The sequence below is a fragment of the Globicephala melas genome, chromosome 3 (genome assembly GCF_963455315.2).
Source record: "Globicephala melas chromosome 3, mGloMel1.2, whole genome shotgun sequence".
Taxonomy (NCBI): domain Eukaryota; kingdom Metazoa; phylum Chordata; class Mammalia; order Artiodactyla; family Delphinidae; genus Globicephala; species Globicephala melas.
The window spans coordinates 90,547,711-90,556,075 of NC_083316.1; positions in this window are offsets into that span (position 1 = coordinate 90,547,711).

Below are 8,365 nucleotides of genomic sequence, written 5' to 3' on the forward strand. Positions count from 1 at the left end.
ATAGATGAGATCTCAAGAAAGTGTGTGCAGATGAGAAAATGCAGAGAAGGAAGCACCAGCTTTTGGAAAAGGAGCCGGTGAAGGAGGTCTAGAATAACTGGACACAAATATAGGAGCACATTCATAGCTTTTGGGTAGACATTTATCATTTTTTTAGCCTGTCCAGCATCTAAGTGCTCTTCCTGTGTTTGAGGAATTTCTTACCTGATGAATTTTGGTATGAGGAGAATCTACCTTCGAATATAGAGGTTGAAGGTGCCAGGTGCTTCTTTCCCAGCCTTCCTGTAGCAAGAATGTGAGCATGTGACCTAGCTCTGCCAATCAAATGCATCCAACCAATCTGTAAGCTGCTAGCTAGTAAGACTGGCAGCAGTGATGGTTCCAGTGAGATGGAGTGTCCAGGGCAGCCATGCAGTGGTGCCAGGGCAGTGTCCAGCACCCAGTGCTGGTGATGTTGGCAGTGCAAGCTGAAGTACTTAGTGTTTGTGACAAGAATAATGGCATTAATATCTTAAGCAGCTTACTTCTGCCTAATTATTTTAAGTATTGCTCCTGTCTGCATAGCCTATAAGCCACCTTCTCCATCTAATTCTGAGATTCTTAGATCAGTGTAGTATCATTACAATAAATTCCTTTTTTTTTCTTAAAAAAAAATCTTGCTTAGAATTAAGAGCTGTGACCATACGTCTTTTTTAAAATGCAAATCTGTGATTTGTTCTTTTCTTTTTAAAAGTCTGGTGAATGTATTTCAGAATATTATCTAAGAAGGAAAGCATTTTTTTCTAGAAAAATTTGAGGATCTAAATTTCTCTAGAAAAATATGCATGTGCATAATGTAGGTCCTGAGGTGTAAATTGTGGTTGGTTACAAAAAGCCTTACCATGTTCAGGCAGGCAAACCTGGAAATGATTTAGAAAATGTTCTAGGTTTTGTTTTCAGTAATACAAGGCTGGTAGTTTTATAAAATTGCACGAACATTGATTTAGATCACAAGAGAAGTGAGGCGTGTACTCTCAGCAGTGATTAAGTAATGGGAAGTGCAGAAGAAAGGCTAAGCTGCTAATGTTGCAAATTACCTAATGAAGCAAATTTCAAACACGATTTAAAATTTATTTTCCGTGTCAGTTGAGGGTTCCATAAGTTAACTATTCCCATGGGAATAAGTTATATATTTTATAATTTCAGATTTGGTATTTTTTGTATTCGTCTCTGGGTTAACAGTTAAGATAAACACTTTTTCTGATTAGAAGGACACAGATTTAAATAGAGATAGCAGATTGCTGATTATTCCATCAAAACCAGAAGTCTTACAGCACTATTGTGGCATTATGATTATTTTTAAAAATCTATTCTTTTTTTTCTTTTGCGGTACGCGGGCCTCTCACTGTTGTGGCCTCTCCCGTTGCGGAGCACAGGCTCCGGACGTGCAGGCCCAGCAGCCATGGCTCACAGGCCCAGCCACTCCGCGGCATGTGGGATCTTCCCAGACCGGGGCACGAACCCGCGTCCCCTGCATCGGCAGGCGGACTCTCAACCACTGCGCCACCAGGGAAGCCCCCTAAAAATCTATTCTTTATGCTCCCCCACTGCTTTCTTTATTCTAACTCTCTTTTGTATCGCCTTTTCCCAAGAACTTAAGTGGACATTGACCTCTCTGTTTCTCATTCCCATTACTGGTCCTTTCTAAATTATTCAGCCATCCTCTTCAGTTTTTACTTAAAAAACATAGTCATTTGGGGGGTTTATGTATATGTTTATTTACTCAGTAAGGCAGTCTTGGTTTTGAGCCTAGGGGTTCTTTAATAAGTTTTGGTTTGGAATGATTGACTGAATGAACTAAAAAAACATAGGACGTGGATGAGGTCCAACTATACTCTCCTGCAACTAGAGAGAATTTTTTTTTTTTGAAAAGGAGGAAGTGAAACTATATTGCAGATGAAATGTTCTTGTATTCAAGAAAATCCTAAGAAATCCACTAAAAGACAAACAAAAAAAGTGCAGCAAAGTTGCAGGATATGAGATCAATATACAAAAATCAATTTTTTGTTTATACATTAGCAATGAACTATCCAAAAATAAAATTGCCTAGGCAACTACTAATCTACTTTATGTCTCTATGGATTTGCCTACTCTGGACATTTCATATAAAAGGAATTATATTGTATGTGTTTTTTTGCGACTGACTTCTGTGACTTGGCATAATGTTTTCAAGATTCTTCCATCTTGTAGCATGAATCATTTCTTCATTCCTTTTTATTGCTGAATAATATTCCATTGTATGGATATGCCATATTTTGTTTATCAAGTGATAGTTATTTGGGTTCTTTCCCACTTTTGGGCTATTACTAATAATGCTGTTATGAACACTCAGGTACAAGTTTTTGTGTGGACATGTTTTCAACCCTCTTGTATTTATACCTGGAAGTGGAATTTCTGGATCTATGGTAACTTTATATGTAACTTTGTGAAGAACTGTCCACCTGTTTTCCAAAGTGGCTGCACCATTTTACATTTCCACTAGCAGTGTATGAGGGTTCGAATTTTTCTATATCCTCACAACACTTATTATCTCTTTTGTTTTGTTTTGTTTTTTGGATATATATTTTTTTTTCACAACTCACACACACACTGTATTTTATTTTTACAAGAGATAAATAAACTGACACCAAGGATAGTAAATGGATGACCACAACAAAAGCAACAATGATTGCAATTACCAAACACGAAACACATTCATACTATGTCATAATATTGACATTCAGTCCAGTAATCATCCACTGTAACAGCTCCTTTACTTTTCAGTGAAAATTGATTTGTATATTTTTGGCCTCTGAGTCCTTGTGGGATTTTTTTTTTATTCAAACAGAAAGTCACAAAAATTATAATCATCCTCATCAGTTCACTCAGTCCCATGTAATTAATTTTTTTTCTCATCTTGATCTTTTGTTAGCACTTTTATGAATTCATCAGTTTTCCATTAGAGTTCTGAAAATGCTTATTCATTCAGTTCAGCAGTATAGTCAGTTACCAGAAACCTGTACTTGTCAGAGTCTTTTCCATGAATTCCTTGAAGATGAAACCCTTTTATGGGAACATTTTTGTGAAAGCATCAGAGTACACCCAGAAATGTCTGTAATTGACAAAAGACTTAAAAATTACCACGGTTAAAGATTTGATGAAAGTTCATAATAATGCAATTGACAAGGAAATTTAGTTATTTCTGAGATATACATTTTAAAGTAATAACTAGAATTATGATTTATAACATTATACCAGAACATATAAGATTTTTAGAAATTTCATGTAATGTCTGAAACATTTATATTAACATATTTCCATACAAATAACCCAAAGAAAGTTTAGTATTAGTTGTTTTCTTTGTTGTTGTTGTTTGTTTGTTTTTATACTGCAGGTTCTTATTAGTTATCAGTTTTATACACATCAGTGTATACATGTCAATCCCAATCGCCCAATTCAGCACACCACCATCCCTACCCCACCGTGGTTTTCCCCCCTTGGTGTCCATACGTTTGTTCTCTACATCTGTGTCTCAGCTTCTGCCCTGCAGACCAGTTCATCTGTACCATTTTTCTAGGTTCCACATACGTGCGTTAATATACGATATTTGTTTTTCTCTTTCTGACTTACTTCACTCTGTATGACAGTCTCCAGATCCATCCACGTCTCAACAAATGACTCAATTTTGTTTCTTTGTATGGCTGAGTAATATTCCATTGTATATATGTGCCACATCTTCTTTATCCATTCGTCTGTCGATGGGCATTTAGGGCATTTAGGTTGCTTCCATGACCTGGCTATTGTGAACAGTGCTGCAAAGAACATTCTTCTTTTCCAATTTGTATTCCTTTTATTTCTTTCTCTTCTCTGATTGCCGTGACTAGGACTTCCAAAACTATGTTGAATAATAGTGGTGAGGGCTTCCCTGGTGGCGCGGTGGTTGGGAGTCCGCCTGCCGATGCAGGGGATACGGGTTCGTGCCCCGATCCGGGAGGATCCTGCATGCCGCGGAGCGGCTGGGCCCGTGAGCCATGGCCGCTGAGCCTGCGTGTCCGGAGCCTGTGCTCCGCAATGGGAGAGGCCACAACAGTGAGAGGCCCGCATACCGGTTAAAAATAATAATAATAATAGTGGTGAGAGTGGACATCCTTGTCTCATTCCTGATCTTAGAGGAAATGCTTTCAGTTTTTCACCATTGAGAATGATGTTTGCTGTGGGTTTGTCATATATGGCCTTTATTATGTTGACGTAGTTTCCCTCTGTGCCCACTTTCTGGAGAATTTTTATCATAAATGGGTGTTGAATTTTGTCAAAAGATTTTTCTGCATCTACTGAGTTGATCATATGATTTTTATCCTTCAGTTTGTTAATATGGTGTATCACATTGATGGATTTGCGTATATTGAAGAATCCTTGCATCCCTGGAATAAATCCCACTTGATCATGGTGTATGATCCTTTTAATGTGTTGTTGAATTCTGTTTGCTAGTATTTTGTTGAGGATTTTTGCATCTATATTCATCAGTGATATTCATCTGTAATTTTCTTTTTTTGTGGTATCTTTGTCTGGTTTTGGTATCAGGGTGATGGTGGCCTTGTAGAATGAATTTGGGAGTGTTCCTCTGCAATTTTTTGGAAGAGTTTGAGAAGGATAGGTGTTAGCTCTTCTCTAAATGTTTGATAGAAATCACCTGTGAAGCCATCTGGTCCTGGACTTTTGTTTGTTGGAAGATTTTTAATCACAGTTTCAATTTCAGTACTTGTGATTGGTCTGTTCATATTTTCTGCTTCTTCCTGGTTCAGTCTTGGAAGGTTATTACCTTTCTTAAGAATTTGTCCATTTCTTCCAGGTTGTCCATTTTATTGGCATAGAGTTGCTTGTAGTAGTCTCTTGGGATGCTTTGTATTTCTGCGGTGTCCGTTGTAACTTCTCCTTTTTCATTTCTAATTTTATTGATTTGAGTCCTCTCCCTCTTTTTCTTGATGAGTCTGGCTAATAATGGTTTATCAATTTTGTTTATCTTCTCAAAGAACCAGCTTTTAGTGTTACTGATCTTTGCTATTGTTTTCTTTGTTTCTATTTCATTTATTTCTGCTCTGATCTTTATGATTTCTTTCCTTCTACTAACTTTGGATTTTGTTTGTTCTTCTTTCTCTAGTTCCTTTAGGTGTAAGGTTAGATTGTTTACTTGAGATTTTTCTTATTTCTTGACGTAGAGAATTTTTAAAAACCTTTAATATCTGCCATTGCTACCCTGTGTCTGTGAATTTCTGGGCTGAATTTACCTAATCACTGCTTCTCTTATGTGGAAATGAGAATGTTATTTTTAGGATATAATGCTTAAAAGTGGAGCTGGACTTATGCCTCATGAAGCTGAATTTGGTACCCATTATTATAATTTAGACTGCTTCCTGTCCCATCAGTGAGGTGGGGGTGGACTTCAGTCCACAGAACCACTTCCCAGAGAATTCTTGCTGTACACCTGTCACACAATTTTTAATGCTCCCCCTGCCTTCCCACTCCCAACCCATTAGTTTTGTTCTCTTAGCCTTGGAGTGGAGTTAGAACATGTGGCAGCCTCCATGGATGGTACCTAGAACTATATTGCTGTTTTGAGTCTCTTTAGTTCATACTTCAGTTCTTTTCTTAAACATTTCTGTGTCTTGAGACTTTACTGAAAAAAGGTTTCTTACTCTTGTCTATCCCCAAAACTTTATGGGCTTTCCAGTTCTTTCTAGTGTTTATTTTCATTATCTAAAGACAATTGGAGAGCATTTTTGAAAATAGAAACAGGTGCCTGGTAATTTGTTTCCATCCTGTTAAAGAACTTATTCAGTTTATCTACTAAATTTCCTGGCAGAATCAAAGCATAGACTCTGTAAAACTCATCAACATAATAGGCAAAAGAAATCTTGTAATAATGTGAACTTATTTAAAAACCAATATGCAACTGGACAACCTAGGGAAATAAGTTGACAGTAACAGGGACTTTAACCCTTCGTATCTCAGTGCTACAATCTCCAGGTAAGACTGATGGTCTGTTTTTTGTTTTTGTTCTGGATTGGGTCATTGCTGACAATATTGCTGATGACATTCAGGATCATAATTCAGTGTCATTAAAAAACCACACAGTATACTTATGTTTGATAAGAATTAAGAAGATAATGAGAAATAGTAGGAAGGAAAAGATGAATAAAAGGGAGGGAGGGTGAGAAGAGAAAAGGACTGAGAAGGAAAGGAGAGCTCAGAGGAAAGAGAGAGAAAAGAGGCAGGAGGAGAAGGAAGGAAATGGTGAAGGGAAAGAAGGAAAAATGTCAGAAACTGTATTCTTACCTAGTTCCAGATGAAGATTTATCTTCTCATTAGCCTAGGCTGCCTTGCATAATTTCCAGAACTAAAAGAATTGTCCTTTTTTATGATATAACCCCCAACTCTTTCCTCGGCTAACCTTTTTGGCTTTAAACAAGTAAGGAAAGTTGGCATAGTATTTTAGGATCTTTGTCATTCTTCATAGGAGAGCCTGATTTGGAGATGTATAGGGTCCAAGCAGTTATTTCAGATCAAAGTAATTTTATTTCTGAACTTTGGGATGTATGTTGTGTTAAAACAGGGTTGGGTAATATATCTGATTAGTTGGAATGATCTGGCTCATTCATACAGGAAAAGCTGTGTGTCCTACACATTGGACTGTTTTGAGTGTAGTTGTTTGAGAAATATGTTGAACTGACTGGGAGCAGGGAGTAGGACGTATACTCTCAAGCCTCAGGATTAGTAGCTCTGTGGTTTTGGGCAATTCACCTAACCTCCCTGGTTCAATTGAGCATGCATACGTGACCAAGTTGAGTTAGTTCCCTTCAACTTGAACATTACACAATTGAATGATTTAAGACATTTCTTGAGATTCCTTCCGTGTCTTGTTTGAGGAGGTGTAGGTCATATGAACACACAAACTATGTGGTGTCCTAAAAAATGTGGTGGTTAAGAGCACAGGGTCTAGAAAGTCTAATTTAAATAATCCCAGCTCTGTCATTTAACTTCAGGCAACCTTAATCCTTATTCTAACCTTAATCTTTGAGTATTAAAAGAAAAAAATATTATGTAACTAATCCTAGCTCAAAATCAACTGTCAGAAGGGTAAGAATAACCTGGCTCTCCGTGGACCGTGTCCAGTCAAATGAAGAGCGCCCTCCCTCCATTTACACAGAGATTCTGCTGCAATTGCTACAACGTAGTGGCTGTCTTCTCCAAAGGCACCTTTATTTTGTTATTGTGAAATCCAAGAAAGAGTTTTTTTGTCCTTGTCTTCTTTTGCCACAGTCCGCTACTTCCTCTTTCTTGAAAATATTCCCTTGATTTCTGAAACACTGCTCTTCCCAGGCTTTCTTCTAGCCTCTCAGGTCATCCCTTCTCTATTAATTTTAGTCTCTTTTCTATAAATGCCCCCCACAAATGTTGGTGTGTTTTGTTTTGGGGCTCTTTCCTAGGAATTCTTATTACTCTATATGCTTGCCTTAGAAGATCTCACTTCGGCTCAAGGATCCGATAACTATGTCTTCAGTCCACACCTTTTTCTTTTGAACCTTTTGTCCACTGCCTAGATACCTAACATCCTATAAACACAAATACAAAATAGCACACATCATTTCCTGTCTTAGTTCAGGCTGCTATAACAAATCACCATAGACTGGGTAGCTTAAACAACAAATTTTATTTCTCACAGTTCTCGAGGCAGGGAAGACCAAGATCAAGGTACCAGCAGATCCAGTGTCTGGTGAGAGCCTGCTTCCTGGCTTGTAGATAGCTGTCTTCTTGTATTGTATTCTCACATGGCAGAGAGCAGAGAGAAACAAGCTGTCTTGGGACTCTTATAGGGGCACTAGTCCCATTTACGAGGGCTCTACCCTTATGACCTCATCTAATTATCTAATTATCCTAATTATCTCCCAAAGGCCCTACCTCCTAATACCATTACATTGAGGGCTAGGGTTTCAATGTATGAATTTTAAGGAGACACATTCAGTCTATGACATTCCCAATGAACACGTGCCCCTCTCTTTTATTCCTTTCCCAGTAAATTCTCCCAGCAGCCCAGACAGAAACCGGAAATTCATCTGTGACTTCTCCATCCCCAGGTCCTATCATTTCTAACTCTTTAAAATGTGTCAGGTGTGTTTACTCTCCATTTACACGACTTCTGCTTCTTGCCTAAATTTTTTCACCAGCCTCCAAAATGACCTGCTTGTCCACAGTACTTTCATTTTCCAACACATCCCCCATTTGAAAGATCATTCTCACCTCAGAATGCAAATCCATTCTGTCAATACCTTTCTGAGAATACAGGGTCCTT